The sequence below is a fragment of the Myodes glareolus genome, chromosome 3 (genome assembly GCF_982192425.1).
Source record: "Myodes glareolus chromosome 3, mMyoGla1.1, whole genome shotgun sequence".
In the NCBI taxonomy this organism is placed as follows: Eukaryota; Metazoa; Chordata; class Mammalia; order Rodentia; family Cricetidae; genus Myodes; species Myodes glareolus.
In genome coordinates this window covers 90,510,008-90,527,402 of record NC_142028.1, presented here as the reverse complement: position 1 = coordinate 90,527,402, position 17,395 = coordinate 90,510,008, and the positions used below count along the sequence as shown (strand labels likewise).

Below are 17,395 nucleotides of genomic sequence, written 5' to 3'. Positions count from 1 at the left end.
CCTGTGTTCATCAGAGACACTACCTCGAAGGCCTTCTTTCCTGGATAGATGACAAAATGTAGATTTCCAGAAATGACACTCATCCATCTCTTTCCTCTCCCCTAGCCTGCTCTTCTTCATATAAACATATCTTAAAATTATACAGACAGAAGTGGGAAGTCAAATCTAAGATTGAAATACTATCAGATCAGACTTCAAAAGTAAGCAGGATGGAAGCTTTTATATTGTTATTTTAAGTAAATGTTCTAGAAACAAATGATCGGAGAAGTTCACCTTTATCTGCTCCTCGTAATCCAACTCCTTAGGACAAATTCTAGCAATTCTGACAATAGCAGGTGGGCACAAAGGAAGAAGCCCAAGGAAAGAGAGACCAAGTATCTAGGGATTGGGGACCTTTCAAAAGCCCTTCCCAAATGATCTCAGTTCCCATTGCCTAGACATTGTTTCTCCTTCAACCTACTTGATTTTCCTGTTTCTACCCCTATCTTTCTGCAAGTCTTCTCTTTTCACCACGTGATTGGTTGAGTTATATGACACATTGGCAGTGAGCCACAGCGTCTTCCCAGAACAGAGCCCACTTGTCAGGAAACCCCGCCTGGTTTCCAGAGCCAGAGGATGAAGAGATGTAGAGAGGGGAAGAGCAGAGTCCCCACTCTGCAAGTTCTAACAGCTTACAGGGATTTGAAAGTCCAAGCATGCATCTGTCCACAAAAAAAACAGATGGCTACAAACTACATGCAATTTCATAATTAGTAACACATATTTTACGAATGTATTTATCTCCTTACACAACACTTACATTGTACTGAGTACAACAATCTTTCCCATAGTAACAGAGTTCACAGATCCTCTGTACATTCTTAGACTAACATACAATCATATTGAAAGCATACAGTACGGTCTTGTACAGTCCTGTTACATTTCCCACACCTTCCTGTTTCTCCACCTGCTTTCCTTAGTGTTAAACGAAGTACATACCGAAAACCTCTGATACTTACCAAAATCACAATTCTTACACAATATCACAGAACAGATTCAGATGAAATTTCAAGTAGAAAAAAATCATTTCTGTATACAACCTTCCTACTCCTGTCTTTATGGATACAATTAAGCAAGAAACAAGTCATATGAGTGTTCAGTGTGATCTCTCCTTTGACTCCTGTTACAAGCTAAAAGAGAGAAGGGTCAGGTTCTGGTGTCTCATGGTCAGTCAAGTGTTCAGGCTGAAGCCTCTTCATTTCCCACTCCCAGGCACCTTCCTTCACCTTTTCCATATCTACACTGGCAGCCAGATCCAGATTCGTGCTGTAAAGACCACTTATCTAAGAAACTCTGATCTCAAGCATATACCTGTTCAATTCTCTGCTTAGAGCTTACATCAACAGCACCTCCTCCCTCCACGCCAGAAATCACCATCTCAAATGCCAGTGTTCACCACACTGTTTCATCAAACCCCCAAAGGTCAGTCTTGACACATCTATGTCCTCACATCCCACATCTTAACTATTATTAATTCTATCAGTATTAGCTTTGAAATATGTCCTAGAGCCAACAACTCTCACCACTGCAATGTGAGTCACCATCACTGTCTCAGCAGAAGCACCAAAAGGGCAGGAGCTGTGACTGTTGTGTTGCTGGATCTGCTGTGTCTTACACAGCTTGATAACCTGTGAATGGATGTTAGATAAATGACAAATGGGAATGACTACGTGAATACTGCCTCAGAACAGACAACAGAAAAAGTTAGGTCTTAAACCCAGATCTTCAGCTACTAAGAACAAAACTGCTTCCAGTATGCACGCTACCTCTTGAAGCGTTGAAGAAAGGGTATAGGCTGCTCCTACTTTCACTCTTGTGCTTGTTTTCCTTTATCTTTGTCAAGTACACAGATCCAGATATTTTCTTCTGTTAAGTCTTCTGCTCTGGCCCTGAGAAAACACTGTGAAGAAGTAGGACATCCATGGAACACAGCACACTAGCCTTCCTAGTAACACCTTTATAACTGGGTTTGAGGGAAAATTCCTTCTCTTTTGAGAAGAATCTAATTCTTAGATTTTATTTATTTTGATTTTATGTGTATGAGTGTTTGCCTGCATCTGTCTATGCATCACATGTGTGTCTGGTACCTGAGGAGGTTAGTAGAGGGTGCTAGGTCTTCTGGAACTGGAGTTACAGATGGTTGTAAGTCTCTATGTGGGTGCTGGGGATCAAACTTGGTTCTTTGCAAGAGTTGCAAGTGCTCCTAACTTTTGAGCCATGTCTCCAACTCCAGGGAAAAACTTATTTTTAAAAATAGAGAGACTGGAAGGCTGAAGAGGTAGTTCAAAACTTATCACACTTGCCCTGCAATCATAGGGACCAGAGTTCAAGTTCCAACACCCACATAACATGCCAGCCATCTTGCACATGCCTATAACTCCAGCTCCATGGAAGACAGAGACAGAAAAATTTCTGAGGCTTGTTTGTTCCCAGTTTATCCAAGAAAGTGTGAGCCCCAGGCTCAAACAGAGACCTTGCTTCAACAAAACAGGCAGAGAATGATAGACAAGGACATCTGATTCTCTCTTCTGGTCTCCACACATGTACACAGATACTCAGACACACGGATAAATAAAGCTTGGGGAAGGCGGGAGGAGTTACAGTTACAGTCCATGCCTGTAACTGCAGCACTTGTGAGGAAAAGACAGGAGGATTTCCATTCCAGCTTGGGTGACAGATAAATTCCAGGCCAGCCTGTTTCACAAAACCAAAGAGACAAACCCGAGACATGGCTAGCACTGATTAGAGCATAGGAGCCAGTCATCTTGTTCAACTCTCAACTGAAAAATTATAACATAGGGATGGGAGCAGATGCTTTAGGGAAGCAGAAACACATGTAACCATTGCATATAGATGTCCTCATGCATTCCTGCTGGTGTCCTCAAAAAAGAAACAGCTACCAGAAAGTGAAAAGGCTATGCTCTGTGGGAAAGAATTATACTGTTGTAGAGTTATAAACTTCTCAGCTTTCCTCATATCTAGAGTAAAAGGGAATTCAGAAAAAGTTCAGGGTCCCAAAATTAGAGGATCTGTCACAGTACCAGCTCTGAATTTTTTACTTTTCAAACGCAGTAAGAATATACATATAAAATGTGTTAGAACACACTCCCAGCCCTGTCATGTTGAGATCTTCTTGACTTTAGAGAACTGACCTCCTGAAAATTCAGGTTACTCTAAGAGAAATCAAATACAAAAGTGACATGAAAACATGATCCTTTATTGAAAGATGCTTCTATTAAAAAAAAAAACCACACCAAGTAGTAAGAACTACAAAAAAAAGTTAGCAAAACTATGCTTACACCAACATTACATTTGCCAATTAATAAATATAAAATTATGAAGCTTACTTTGCTCTTCTCATTAGCCTAAATCCTTCTAGGTCGGATTTTTCTCAGTTGGAACCTGAAACCTGTTCAGAAAAATCTGTTGTTTATCAGATATCCAAAGATGAAACAGGTAAAGAAAGGACAGTTGATAATGGAGTCTCTTGATCCCTTAACTGAAAGAGCAATACAGACACTTTAAACACGCCCGTCTTCTCTAGGGAGTACAGGAATATGGAGGAGTCAAGTAAGTACCATTCAGGGCAAAACTTTAATATACCAATCCACTATTCTTACCAATTCTTTGAATGTAAAACCTTCAGGAGGCCAAACAGTGCTCAATCTCATGGCACTGAACCTCTCAAGACAGCATTTGCAATTGACATATAACCTTATTAGTCTCAACATGACAGAGGTTATTCTACTAAATTACCATTGATACTGTTCAAGCTTTCAACACAGTCAAGTTTCTATTCCATTAGTCCAAAGTTTCACTCTGCAGATGGGAAAAATGATCATCAACTATGTTTTGCTTGAATATGTGGGAACATTTAGGGGAAATGGTAAAGAATCCTATCTTGCCTGGTCTCCATACTAGCAAAATGATACTTAAGTAATTTTAATTAAGCAAATGCAAGTCTGTTAAAAATGAAAGGATATACCCCCATCTTTAGAAAACAGTCTTGAGCCTATGTTCATAACAAGCAAATGCACACACATGCTCTGCTCAAGTGAGCTTTAAATGCACACTCTATCTGTAAATATGGCCTCTAGCCAGAGAAGTTGCATGATTAGATGTGGCTATTCGCTAGCCCAAAGACAAACGTACTGAATTTCCAGACAAAATTCCCATACAAGGTCACAGGGCTCATGAAGTCCCACAATCAAAAGCCTCATTGGAAGTTGCTATGTATATTCTTTATTAATTCTAAGGCCCCCAGAATTTCTACTTTTTGAACTTCTGATAATTATATCAAAATAATGTTGAAACTACAGTGCTCTCTTTACATCATATGTATAATTTAATATATGACTTAACCCAAAAGACTCTTTTTTTATTTTTTATAAAAAAAAACAACATATCCACATAGTTTATTTCTCACAGTTATCCCGACAATTGAACATTTCAAGAACATACTACAGAGAGATAAGAAAACAAAATAAAATGTTTTAAAACAAAATGTTTTAAATGATTCACGAAGAAAAAGTTTTAAATAATTCATAGATAAGAAAACAAAATAAAATCATTTAAAGCAAAATGTTTTAAATGGTTCACAAAGAAATCTAGCAGCATAAAAGAATGCTTGTGAGCTCTTGCTCACTCTGCAGACTACATTTAATCACTCATTAAGTAGTAATAAAATACAATCTTTTATGGATCTTGTGCAGACTACAAAAGAGGGAAAAATAATTATCACATATATGATTTTTATATTAGGCAGTTTTCTTTGACGAGTCATACAGACAACTCCTAATACAGAGGCAGAAGGCTGTGTATCTCAGAGGGATTAACGCTATGACTCAGACTTTACACCGTCTACCACTGGCACTCTTCACCACAGTCTGTACACATCACATGATCATCTTTATAAATGACTTTAAAAATACATCTGTGTGACAACTTTATGACATTCACACCTATGAGCTGGTTACGGAAGCAAAGCACAGCCACCTCATGCTTTGCACTTAGTAAGGACAGTTCATCGTGATTAAAAGTTAGGTATCAAACCGTTAAGCAGCTCCAGTCTACTAAAGGCCATCAGTGACCACCGGACAGAGCTCTTTTAGAGTACACATCCTAGAAGCAACAAATCAGCATTGGTTAGAACTTCGTCTATGAGTCAGTTACTGCGCTGAAAACTATTTTCACAAAACTAAAAGCCACTAAACTGATTTAATATAAATACCTTGTCTTCATCACCACACTTATGACCGAGGTCTTTGAAATCTCTGGGATTTACTCTCGCGTGAACGCGTGCTCTCGTTTCCATCTCACCCATCTCAGATCACCACCTACAAGGCTTTATGGTGGTGGTGAAAATCTCACCAGGGAAATGCTCAGCTCACCAGGAATGTTGAGCTGTTGATCTACAGCCACACGGTGCAGAGCTGTACTTGACAAGAACACAAGAACACTTGGGGAGCTCTCATGTTGTGAGTGTCCAAACTGCGCACACCTTCAATAATGCCGCCATTGCTGTGTGCTGATGAGAACTAGTGCCCACACTCTCTTCCAGGTCATCTGTTGGCTGGGAAGTAGTTGGGGTCAAGATAACTGTAACTAGTGCCCTGGGACACACAGTAGTCTCTGACTAAGAACGTCTCTGACTTATAAACAGGCTCTAACTGGTGATCATCTTTGTGAATATCTGTTTCATGTGGGCAGTCTGAACAAGAGTCACAGAAATCCAGAGACACCTCTGGAGGACAATCCTGGCAGTGCCACTGGACACCCTGGATAGGTTCTGTACCACAGTTATCACACTTAAAGCCCACATGCTGCACAAACCCACTTTCTGCTTGCATCTGCTGGAGCTTCTGCTTCTTTAACTTTTTAAACTGTAATAGTTCTTTATATTCAGGCAAACTCCTATACATGATAAGAATGCTTTCCTCTTCCGATGCCTCCTCAGCAGGAGTGTCCATGTGGAAGACTTTTTTTTTAAGTCTATTACATTTATTTATTTATGGCCAGGTTCATGCCAGGGCATGCACGTAGACGTCAGCAGATCACTTGCAGGACTCAGTTCTCACTTTTTACCATGTATATTCTGGGGATAAAACTCAAGGTTGGTGCCAAGATTTCTTATCTGCTGAGCCATCTTTGGAGCCTATTAACCCATAAGATTATAGAATGATTTATTAAGTACCTTTAATAAAACAAGAATATACTTTTTGTTTGTTAGATTTTTAAGACAGGGTTTCTCTGTGTACCCATGGCTGTCTTAGAATTTATTCTGTAGACCAGGTTGGCCTAGAAGTCAGAGATCTACTTGTCTCTGTCTCCTAAATGCTGGGATCACAACTTTCCAGAGACATAAAGATGGACCATGAATTTCTTAAGGGTTAAAAAGAAAGGGAATTGTATTCAAATGCAATGCACTGCTCTTTTTTTTCCCCTTAAGTTTGTGGTGCTGCTCCTTGAAAAATGTAAATGTTTCTGGCCTCTGTTCTAAGGAATGTTTGTAAGGAGGAGAGCCCCTGAAATCCAATCTTCTGCTGCCTCCTGACTACTTGGAGATTTATGGTGATATTTAGAAATATCAATATTGGCCATTCTGCAGTCAGGGCATCAGTCTAAGATGAAAACTGCATCCCTGTTCTCAGTTTTCCTCCACAAAGTTATTCCCCTGCACTTGCTCAACTGAGCATGCACTTCACATTCACGTTCCTCTCCCTCCCTCTTGTCCTCTGTGCCTCTCTCTCTGTCCCTCTCTCCCTGTACTTGGCATTTACTTTCTCTGACACATGAGCCAAAATGGAAAATTAAAGGATCGATGGAGCTGAGTCACATTAAACCAAGAAAATTATTTAGGAGCACAGAAATAATACTCATCCACTTATCAATTTAGTTGGAGAGATGAGACTTAAATAAAATTGAAGAAAACTGCTAGAAAGCATCTAAGCAATACTACAATATTTGGTGGGTGTTTCAAGACTAAAATAATTAGGTCAGAAAATCTTCCTTTTGTGGTATTAATCATGAGAACAAGGCGAAGATAAAATTTGTCATTTGACCTGGGATAGGAGGGTTAAAAGGGGTGCTATCAGTAACACCCAATCACAAGCATGACCCAGGCAAACAGGGTCGTATGGCCACAGAGCTGCTCATCACCATTTCTTACCCTTATCTATTTCCTCACCATACCTCTGCATCATCACATAGAATGGAGATCGGTAGCATCATCTCCATTATAAATAAGAAAGTATGTGCCAGGGACTGAGGGCGTAGCATAATGGCCAATTGCATGCTGGTATACAAAAGGTCCCTACATTCAACTCCCAATATAGCAAAAAACAAAGAAAATGCATGCCAAAGAGATGAGTCAAGGAACTCACCCAAGTTTACAAAGAGTAATTAATACTGTAGCTAAGACTCCAGACAGGTCTGCTGGCTCCCTAGCCAAATGCCCTATTATTAACTAATCTAATGACCTGGATCAGCTCAACAGCAATGAGAGCAAACAGAATTTCTTTCTTTTACAATAACAGCAATCAGCTTTTACATGCCTCGAGAAAATACTGTCCTGAAGGCTTCAAATAGAAACATATCTAAGTTTACATATTGATTTTTTGTTTGTTCTGAAGAATTTTTTGTTTGTTGGGGGGGGCTGTCTTCCTTTCTTTCTTCCTTCCTTCTGTCCATCCGTCCTTCCTTCCTTTCTAAACAGATCTCCCTATGTAGCCCCAGCTAACCTGGAACTATGTAGCTCAGGCTAGTCTTGAAGCTATAAGTGATCTTCCTGCCTCAGCCTTCCATTTTATGCCAGGTTTACAGTCATATGACACTATACCAGCTACAAACCTACATTTTGAGCATTTCTACTTCTAAACACCTTGCTATTTCATAATTTTCTTTATTTTTCCTTCCAAATAATCTGCACATAGGAAAGTTTTGGAAAACAGCACAAATGCAGGGCCATCTTGAAATTGTAACTAATAAAATCTTATATAATTTAAGCTATTTCAATATATTTACAGTAATGTATCTCTGTCTTCTGACTTGCAAAATAAGGGTTACAACTCTGTCAACTTTCCTCACATTCAGTAGAAAATAATTTGCAATGTTTTATAGAATAGTTGTCAGTTCAATGATCACCAAATCTAATAAGACCAGCCACACATTAGACTCACTTAGAAACTTTTTAAAAACATGTATTTCAATCTTTACCCTGTACCCTGTACCCTGGAAAGCATTTTATTAACTATCTAAGTGATTCTGAGGTTCAGCCCTTAATCCTGAAACAAATATAACCAACTCAAAACTCCCAAGGCAGATATACAGGTAACATGACAGCTCACTAGTAACCACAGTTCCATCATCCTCTCTCTTCTGTGGCCCCTATGATTTCTTCCTGTTGTGGGAGTAACTTCCATTGCCTCAACCAATAGTCGCTAAAATACGAGCCCACAGTGCAGCGGGGAGCAACTTCTGCTCCGTCAGCCAATAGTTGCTGAAATACCAGCCCACTGGGGCGTGGTATATTTCTCTTTTAAAAAGAGAAACATATCCGGATCAGGCCCTCTTGGTTCCGGCTCTTGGTTCCGGCTCTTGGTTCCGGTGCTTGCTCCCGGCTCCTGCTCCCGGCTCCTGCGACTAGGCTCCCTTCCTGACGGTTTATGGTGTATGTAAGTTTTACCCCCCAAAATAAATAACCCCTTAAAACATAACTGGTGTGGGATTGATTCGCCGATAATTGGCGCCCATGGGATAATAGCTTTGTACTTGTGAGTTATTGTTTTTAGACAAATATATTGGTATTGATTCTTATATATTGATACAAACTTAAATTATGTTGACTATTTTAGGCATGCATGCTTCTACCTCTGTTTAAAACATTTTTATGTATTGACATATATATATTGTATTGATATATGTATATTTTACCATATTACATTGTACACTTCTACCTCTGATTAAGATACTTATATATTGTTTATGTATTGATATATATATTTACCATATTGCAATGTATACATGCACATTGTTTATATTTGGAGGTCATATTGTCCCCATTTATTACACAGTTGTTTACTATTTCAGTCTTTAAATTAGATAGATATTAAAAATAATATAGATCAATAGTCGTCTAAATTTGTCATTTATAATTAGACTAATCAGGTTCTTTAGATACATAGACATTATATTCAATATAGATAGATAATCTTCAACCTCTTCAAAGAGCTATAAAAAATGGCCTTTAATCTAACTCAGAGTTCTATGGTAGAAAGACACAATCACTCCTGACAACACTGATCTATTCCCAAGAAAATGTTGAGCACCAAAAACACTCCACCTGGAGCCTTTCTTCTTGACAGAACTGGCCTTTGGGTAAAAAAATGCCCATACCTCAACTACTGACAGAGTTACAAAATATCCGTAAATGGATAAAACAAAACTATCATATCCTGCCAAGACAGGATAAAATAATTTTAAAAAATTCCTTGCCTTTAAAAATGGTATGTCAGTTACGTTAGGCCTTAGCCAAAATTGGTTGCTTCAACACTACAAACATAATTTTGGATGTTTGCCCAGGTAGCCAATTGTCTATATAATTTGTTACATGTTCTGAAAGTTTGATTACACTTCCTAATTACTCAGATAACATTATCTCCCTTCTCAGATCTTTAATGGGATTAAAGATTATATAAACATAGTTACTTTCTTTTCATGACATGGCCAAGTTATTTCTTATACAAGACTTAAGCTAATTAAAATAGGATATTTGTATTTATTGTATATAATTATATAGGTTTATACTTACTGTATATAATTTCATAATAGGCTTAGAACTCTCTTACTTAAACAAAAGGGGGAGGTGTTGTGGGAGTAACTTCCACTGCCTCAACCAATAGTCGCTAAAATATGAGCCCACAGTGCAGCAGGGAGCAACTTCCGCTCCGTCAGCCAATAGCTGCTGAAATACCAGCCCACTGGGGCGTGGTATATTTCTCTTTTAAAAAGAGAAACATATCCGGATCAGGCCCTCTTGGTTCCGGCTCTTGGTTCCAGTGCTTGCTCCCGGCTCCTGCTCCCGGCTCCTGCGACTAGGCTCCCTTCCTGACGGTTTATGGTGTATGTAAGTTTTACCCCCCAAAATAAATAACCCCTTAAAACATAACTGGTGTGGGATTGATTCGCCGATATCTTCCTATTGATTTCCTTTTCTATCCTCCCAAAGGCATTAAAACTTTAGAGAATGGGAGCTGGAAAAACTGGCTCAGAGTTTTATAAGAGCACTTGTTGCTCTTGCAGAGGATCTGGGTTCAATTCTCAGAACCCACATAGTATTTCATGACCATCCAAAACTCAAGTTCTAGGGATCTGACCCTTTTCTGATCTCCATGGACACTAAGCAAGCACTTGGTGCACATGCATACAAGCAGGGGAACAAAAACAAAACAAACAAATAAAACCTTTACAGAATGGCTTAGCAATACCACTGCCTAGCACTTACTGGGCTAGTCAATCTGCACAAAAGAGTTAGACCGCAGCATTAGTTCTATGACGTGGCACCCCATCTACATTTTACATTTTAAGATAGGTTGAAGTAGTTTCCAAAGTTATACTGCTTGGAAGTAGCAGAAAAAGAACACGAGCCCTAAATCTCACGCTTGACTCTAAACATTCACCAAGTAACCTAAAGTACTCCTAGTCCTTTTTCCTCAGAAGGATGGCTTCCACTGCAGCTGTACACAGCTGGAGTCTACTGAGGTCTAAATGGAAGAACCAAGACACTCTTGGATTTTCCTTGGACTGGTGCTGAGCACAGGCATCAGGAAAAGGTAGCAGACATCGGTTCCTAGAATAGAAACAGCTCTTTGTAAAAGCAACAGACAGTCCTAAAAAATTAAGTCTTCAGTCTCTGAAGTTGTATCAGAAGTGACTGTTCCTGCATGTAGTTTGGGACTTTCCTAATTGACTGGCTGCAGAGAAACTGTTTCAAAAACAACCCTGCATCACAAGTTTCCTAGTCTTTAGCTATTCTACTGCAAGAGGCAAAAACAGGCTTCCTCTCAGATACCCTGGATAGTGGGGTGGACAGATAATAGACTATTCAAATTGGAATACTTCAAAGTAAAGTTGGGTGATAACCCTAATTATGCTGGGAAGTTAGGCTTAAAGTGAAATGCCCTGCCCATGGCAGATTTCAAAAACAACAAAGGGGAAGTCAGTTGCCATAGGCTCACTTAAATAAGGACTCAGTTTTGGAGAGTATTATTCTAACTATTTGGAGAGTATTATTTTAATTAGGCATAAATTAAACGTGGAGACTTATTAGTTTTGAATGCGCAGCCTAGCATAGGCTCATTTCTGGCTTGCTCTTTTAACTTAAATTAATCGGTTTCTCTTTATCTACCTTTTGCCTCACAGTTTATTACGTTTTTTCTGTATAACTTACTTTCACTGTTTTTCTAGGTCTAGCTGGCTGGTGCCTGCCTGGCTTCTTGCCCCGGTACAGGTCCCTCATTCTCTCCTCCTCCTTCTTTCATTCCTCCTTCTCTTTCAAGCCTAGATTTCTCCTCCTATTTATTCTCTCTGCCTGACAGCCCTGCCTATCCTTTCTCTGCCTAGCTATTACTGTTCAGCTTTTTATTAGACCAACTGGGTGCCTTTAGGGAGGCAAGATGAAACAAAACCAACACATCTTTTCATAATTAAACAATGCAGCATAAACAAAAGTAACACATAAAGTTAAAGTAATATTCCTCAGCATAAACAAATGTTAAAATAATATTCCACAACATTCAGTTTCATTTAAACATTCTTGCATCCTACTTTGTGTAGATATTCTGTACTGTACTGAAGCGCTATGGAAGCGGACTCAATCCTGTAATTCTAGATAAACGTGGAGTAGGCAAAGTTCCACAGAGAAAAATACAGGGATGATATGAACAGAAAAACAATAGATATTAAACAGGAAAAACAGGTCAGACTGGAGGTAACATATTTCAGGCAAAAGTTAAGAGGATGTTGCAGAAATCTACACTCCGAGCACAAAAAGTCCTTCCTAGTGCATAGCAGTGCACTAGGGCACACATGCGAGCAGTGGCTAGAAAGAGAAGGAAAGCAGTGAGGAAGAGGCAGGCCAGACTGGACTCTCAGTCATGCTGGGAAAATAGAATGTTATAAATACAGGTTGGAGGAGGCCATGAAAAGCGAATTTAAGAAACCTCCATATTCACAAATCATTTAAGAAGAGCAGCAGACAGAAGACAAAAAACAAACATAATGGTCCAAATAAGCAGCAGACAGAAGATAGAAAACAAACATAATGGTCCAAATAAGCAATGCTGCTGATCTGGCTGCCAAATAGTACTAGATGGTTACTGCTGTCTTCTGTACCTGTCTTGACTGTCATGCACATGAACTCCCCACAGCTTGGGTTACCTGCAGAAAATCAAGCCAGTCAACATTCCAGGATGGATTGGGGAGGGGCTCCCACTCCTAACTGAGGAGCTCCAGTAGATGGCCCTGCACCCTTGCACATACAGACAGCACTAAGAGGACTCAGTGAGTTGTAAAAAAAAGTTTAAATGATATGAAGGTGGGAGGAGGAGATATGATGAATGGGGATCCAGGAGAAGAGGGAGAGGAGAGTGTGGATATGATCAAGATACATGTATGAAATGGAAAACAAATAAACAAAAATCTTTTTAAAGAAAGAAATTATGTGGGGTTGGAGAGATGACTCAACATTCAAGAGCACTTGCTGTTCTTACAGAGGACCCAAGTTATGTTCCCGGCTTTCACATGGCAGCTCACAACCCCCTATGTAACTCCAGATCTAGAGGATTTGACACCTTTTCTGACTTCTACAGACAGCAGGTATAATGTGGTGCATATACACACATGTTGATAGAACACTCATACACATAAATAAATCTTTTTAAAGATTTTTAAGAAATTAAGCTGAACTTAACATTTACAAATCCTCAGACACTGAGCTAGGCACTAGAGAACAAACAGAATTCACTCAGTGCCTTACAGAAACTGAAATCTAACTAAAAAGCAAGGATGGCAACAATTTTAATAGGGTAACCAGAGATATGGAGTAAAAGGCCTAAGTTAAACAATGGAATGCTTTTGCTGTTAGACATTTCAATATCTATGAGGAAGAACACTAACATAACTTTAGAACTTTAGAAATAAAGTCCTGAACTAATGTAGAAATAAACAGTTGGGAAAGAATAGCCATTCCAAGAAAGAACTACTAAAGATGAACAAAAGAAGAATATTTACACAGCTATATTTAAAACACAGCTATAATAATTGATCTTTTCTAAACATACCATACAGCACAATACTATAATCTCTTCTAGACTTAGAAGCAGTAAGTCGGATTCTAATAAAAGCCAGTATAGGTTACATACATAAATAATAAATAAATAAATAACCTCACGTAAATTTGCATCCCACTTAGTAGTGATGTGATTTTTGAGACAATTCTTTCACCTGCCTCTTTTCCCTGGAAAGTGAAAATGACCACATCTCTCACCTTATTTGTAGGACTGAGAGTAAATGAGTCAAGATCCCTGTTTAAATGACAGCAAACACCAGTCTCCAATATTAGTCCCTGAAATCCCACTAAAATAGAAGTTATAACTTTATTCAAAGTATTTATATAAAATAGTAGAGTTAAGGCTTTTTTTTTATTTAACTAAGGAGCAAAGCCACAAATGGGTGATGGGAAGATGACAGGCTAATCTGCAGCTACCATTAAGAAGCAAGAAAATGAATGTGTGGGAATAGGAGAACAGAAGGCCAGTCTGACAATGGCAAAACAGACGAGCAAGCCAATGTCAGCATCAAGGCCTCAATGTGCCCAATTGGAAGGCACTCTCCAGAACACCAATGACAAGTGGAGAAGAGAAGAAGCCTCTAAGAATAAGAACCATTTTCTAGTCTCTACCCTAACAAAAGTTTAGACCACCCAATCCCACAGATTTCTCCCCAATAACGAAAATGTTCTGCGCCTATCCTGTCTGATATGGTAGTAGTCACCCAACGCTGAAACTGTGGTTACTGGCCCAATGACCTGACTTATTAAATATTTAGTAATTCAAAACTAAATGAGGGTTGAGGGTGTCACCGAAGCATGTGTTTAATATGAACAATGCCTGGAGTTCAACTATTAACACAACAAAGTTAAATGATTGCTATGTGGCTAGAAGCTGTGGCTTGATCATGGCAGGTATAAAGGCTTATTTTCTGGGAAAGATATAGAGACTAGAAATACCACGCAAGCCAGAGGAACCTCAAGCACATCAAATGTCTCTCCAGACACTCTGGGTGCTGCCAAGTTACACCCTCATTATGGTCTCAAAGATGTGGCAGTCATTACTCAACTCTAGAAAACTGGAGGACTATGACCATCTCACCAGAAGAGACTTCAGGATATTAACAGCTAATGGTTCAACCCAGTCATTCCAGTGAAGTTCAAAGTTCAGAAGCCACAAGCTCAACACCCAGCTCTAACAAACAGCTAAAGTAAACAGTTGTCTGTAGAATGTCTCCAGGACAGACAGAGAAAAAGGCAGCTCACTATAAACAAAGACTCCACAGAGAGTATGAAATTCTTCAAAAAGATAAAAGAAAACTTACCAAGAAGGAAAAAGCAGTTTCTTAAGTTACATTGCAGAGAACAAAACCACTAAAAGAAAAAAAAATGGAAATGAAAAGGCAGACTGGAAAGGGGCCTTATGGAACTTTCTAAATTGATGCAAGTTCTGTTTTGTACACAACTGTCAAAATAGAGCACAAGCACTTGGGTTTGTACACTCTAGAGCACACAAGATTATACCTTAGTTGTTACAAGGTTAACTTAAAAATTTAAGTCAAGGTTTGTCCTTGAACAGTTTGAAAAGAGACAAAAAAATAATTTAAAGAGGACCAATCCAGACAGTGACAAATCTGAGTTTCTAAAGGAAAAACAAGAAACAACAGAAGACAGAAAATCATCAGCAAAACCAAGCAAGAAAGATTTCCCAGAAGAGAAGGCCACAAGTAGCCGGAAGGAAAAGGCTGACACAACAGAGGAAGATAGGCCTGCTCTGGGCTTTCCTGAGAATCACAAAACACTGGGAACAAGTCTGTGACCTTCCTATAGAGAATAAAGCATGCCACATGCTGAAATTGAGACGTTAAAATACTTACAGGCCTTAAAACAGCTGCAGAGAAGAGAAGATGAGGACATCATCATCCAAGGCTCTCAAAATTCATACGGTAAAATTTCCAACCTAGAAGTTCATAAGCAATCAAATCACCAACAATGGATAAAAAAAGGGGAATCAAAAAATATTTATTGAGTATCTCAAAATAATTTACCAAGAAGCTTATAAGCAACCAGAGTCAATACAAGAAATAGCCAAGCAAAAGGGAATACAGGAATTGCTCACTGGGGCTGTAGTGGCCATCCGCTGTAACCATGCCACACTTAGTACACTGATGTTCAAGAAATAGAGACGAAGCCAAGCATAGTGATACACTTGTATTCCCAGCCCTCGGGAGGCTGAAGCAGAAGACCAAGAATTCACAACCAGCCTGGGCTACACGAGACTCTGTCAAAGAATGGGGTAAGGAGGGTGTTATGCTGAAGGCTGTCATCAAGAAGATCCCTAAAGACTGTGTATCAAGGGCCCAAATGTCTAGGTAGCTCTGGATCACATTCCTAACTAAATAAGGGCTTTCTTTATTATATTTTCTTTATTATATTTTAGAGTATCAGGGCTCTAGTTCTCCTTTCCATGTCTACTCGCTGACTCTGCAAAGAACATTTTATAGAAGCATTCTGCTTTGGCCTATGATGGAAAGCTGAATAAAAGCCAAGAAAAGCAGCCACTCTCCTTGACTTGACACCTTCCCCAATTCCAAACAGCTGAGCTGCTACAGCCTCCAGGCACTCTAACTCTGAAGAGCCCTGTCTCCATAACTACCTCATTAAAAGGTCCCTACATCAAGTCTGATCACATACTAAATACTGACTTTCATCAGGGGCATGATCGTCTAGGAGTCTCTATCTAACAAGGGCAAACAAACCATTCCTTACATACTCTGGCTGGCACTTGCTAAGAAAGGAAATGACTCCCAGGATAGCCAAAACAATCCTGTACAATAAAGGAACTTCTGGAGGCATCACAATCCCTGACTTCAAACTCTACTACAGAGCTACAGTACTGAAAACAGACTGGTATGGGGATAAAAACAGACAGGAGGACCAATGGAACCAAATCAAAGACCCGGATAGCAATCCACACACCTACGAACACCTGATTTTTAACAAAGAAGCAAAAAATATCAAATGGGGAAAAAAGGCATATTTAACAAATGGTGCTGGCATAACTGGACATCAACACATAGAAGAATGAAAATAGATCTATATCTATCACCATGCACAAAACTCAAATCCAAATGGATCAAAAACATTAACATAAAACCAACCACACTGAACCTCATAAAAGAAAGTGGGAAGTACACTTGCACTCATTGGCATAGAGAATGGATATGAACTGTCCACCACAGGAGCAGATGATTCCCAGTTGAAACCGGCTGGCTGCCTTTGAAGTTAGACTGTGTAGCCTGTGAACCTTCTTCCAGCAGCTATGATGAGCACAAAAGACCAGAGCTTTACTACATGGACAACGTGACAGCCTTCCTGATTCCCAGTGTCCCTGACCAACACTACAAAGCAGCCATCTCACATGAGGACAGAGGACCTCTTAGGGAATGTCTGCAGGAGCTCCAGAAGCACTTCATCTTTGTCACTAACAAAAATGGCATCCACGGCCTGGAGAACATTTCCTTCTCTAAGCATGGACTCCCTCATACTTGTCAGCAAAATTGTTTTGAAGGACTCTTTTCATTTTTTTCTACTCCTTTGGTGAGCACTCTTGATAGGCAGTTCATTCAAAAAGCTGAATATAGATAAACTTAAAGAACAAAAAGAAACAAAGAAAAATGGCTAGCTCCATACAGAAAATGCATTGTGATATTTCCTAATTAACTGAGCCAAACAAAACTGTTGGGCAAAAGAGGAGGTGTGCTATCAAGGATAATCCTTGGAAAGTATTTACAAGTTTGAAAGTGACTAAACCATACTTTAAATAAAATATAATTTAGGTGGAATAGTGATAGTGGGAACTTCTCCAGAACTGAATCTTACTGGGCCTGTCCCCTGGGCAAGGAGCATATGCCCAAGGAGTTCTAACCTTGTCTACACCTGTCTACTCTGGCTCTGGGTAGGTCAGAAAAACCCCCTAACCCTCATTTTGCCCCACTGCGAAACTTGGGGGCAGAATAAACAACTGTGAAG

General features: G+C 39.4%; 1 protein-coding gene across 2 annotated transcripts in view; it reads right to left on the bottom strand.

Moving 5' to 3' along the window:
- Window positions 1-17,395, bottom strand: part of Jak1 (Janus kinase 1) — a 115,726-nt gene that overhangs the window by 61,061 nt on the left and 37,270 nt on the right. For both annotated transcript variants that reach the window (XM_085686305.2, XM_048453157.3), the window contains exon 2: window positions 15,241-15,323. The gene's annotated coding sequence lies outside the window, so the exon portion shown is untranslated. The remainder of the gene's footprint in view (window positions 1-15,240; window positions 15,324-17,395) is intronic.